This window comes from Scyliorhinus torazame, chromosome 21, assembly GCF_047496885.1.
Source record: "Scyliorhinus torazame isolate Kashiwa2021f chromosome 21, sScyTor2.1, whole genome shotgun sequence".
NCBI lineage: Eukaryota > Metazoa > Chordata > Chondrichthyes > Carcharhiniformes > Scyliorhinidae > Scyliorhinus > Scyliorhinus torazame.
In genome coordinates this window covers 130,333,764-130,335,591 of record NC_092727.1, presented here as the reverse complement: position 1 = coordinate 130,335,591, position 1,828 = coordinate 130,333,764, and the positions used below count along the sequence as shown (strand labels likewise).

Below are 1,828 nucleotides of genomic sequence, written 5' to 3'. Positions count from 1 at the left end.
GGAAGGTGCCACATTGATGTAGGTGTGCATCCTACAGCAGTCTGATGACACAAAGAGAAGTCAACCCTCATCGCCCCAACGATGGGCACCACACCGCACAGCCCCCTCGTCCCCCCCCCCCCCCCCCCCCCCCCCCCCCCCCCACCTCCCCCCTTGACACGCTGAATACTTTTTTCCACTTTCTTGATGGGTTCCTGTGGTCAGTGACCTGAGCAGCAACCACCTTTCCCAGTCACACTGCTGGCATTTCAGTGATACTAGCCCCCTTACTGCGCTGTCAGCATCAGGAAGTTGTTCACCGGCCTGAGGGAGGCCTCTAGATGCCCAATTAAGAACCCGGCTGTCGTTAAATTGCTGCACCAGCCCAACTCCTGCCAAGTGTGGTTTTGGGAGTCACATTAGCTGCAAAATTGGGCTTCCAAAGCCAATGGTAACATTTAGGCAGGTTTATTTTTTAAAGAAAGGCAGAGAATTTGCTGGGGAAACTAACACGAGTTTAATGTATTCACTGCTATAAATGTTCAAATAATGCAGTAATTTAGGATGTGATACACCGTGAGTTGCAGATCGCCATTGATCACTTAACAACTTGTACTGGCCTGCTATTCATCTCAGAAAACAACTTCAATCTCCTCGTCAATGTCTTTTCCTTTTAAAATGAATTAAACTCACCTTCGGAAGTAAGGGCTGGTACTTAGCAATGTAAACAGTAGGTAGACTGACAGGTAGGCAAGTCGATATCGGCTATCCATCATTCCCCAGAGAGGTACAGATTGAAGGACATCTTGAACAAGAGCTTTGTGCTGCTGAGGACTGACCTTAGAATCATCTTGTGCGTGTTCAGTCAGGCAGCTTGAGTCAGCGTTATTCCTTCGCAACTAAAGGTTCTCGGGCACCTTCATATCCCACAGCTTACTCTTTGTAACCCAGTTAGCGGCCGAGTGCACGAAGGAGACACCAAGAGGAGGAGCCGGATTAATACTTCCCAACACAAATGGACTCCACACAATCCCAGGACCTCGGCCTTTCCGTCAGCTGCTTGGCGTTGCCATGGCAATCCCTCGGGCACTGCAGACGTGAGGCCCAGCACACACCCTAACAAACAAGAGGTGCGCGATTCACCTGACAGGCAGGCCTTCGGCCTAGCTGCCACTGGACTCTGCTCCCTTGTATCCCTGGAAACCAGCCAGCTGCTTGTATTCCTTTCCCTGAACTTTATCCCAAGTGCAGCCTGTCTGTCCTCCGCTTCCAGAAAACAGGACACTTCAAGCAGGGAACCCGATGCACTGTCGCTGCCTCTTACGAAAAGAAGCCATTCAGAAATCATTCAGCTCCATCGTGTGGGTAGACCGGAGAGAGAGAAATCAGGAGCACATGGGATTATAGCGCAAAACATGGCCAGTCAGCCTATCGGCTTTGTGTCAGCGTTTTGGCTTCACACAAGTCTCCTCTCATCCCACTTTCAAAAACCATTCAGGATGATCCTTGGTTTTATCAATACATTGACAGAGAATCAAAGCAAGGGAGCCGTGCATAAAATTTACAAATTATTAGTCAGGTCTCAGGTGGAGGAGTTGTTGTCCAGTTCTGGCCCCCGTCAGCTGCTTGGTGTTGCCATGGCAATCCCTCTGGCCCTGCAGACGTGAGGCTTGGGGAGGCAGCAGAGGAGATTTGATCCCGGGATGGGGGACTTCAGTTACATTGGGAGACTGGGGACCTGGGATTGTTGTCCTTCCAGGAACGGCGATTAAGAGGAGATTTAACAGAGCAGTTCACAATCGTGAACGGTTTTAGTCGGAACTGCAATAATTGCCGCCACCAGTTCGCT

At 50.3% G+C, this 1,828-nt stretch overlaps 1 protein-coding gene across 1 annotated transcript in view; it reads right to left on the bottom strand.

The window, feature by feature from the left end:
- The window catches only part of LOC140398677 (trafficking kinesin-binding protein 1-like), a 114,362-nt gene extending 112,938 nt beyond the window's left edge, over positions 1-1,424 (bottom strand). The window contains 1 exon segment of the mRNA XM_072487658.1: positions 673-1,424. The gene's annotated coding sequence lies outside the window, so the exon portion shown is untranslated.
- Positions 1,425-1,828: the final 404 nt, after the last annotated feature.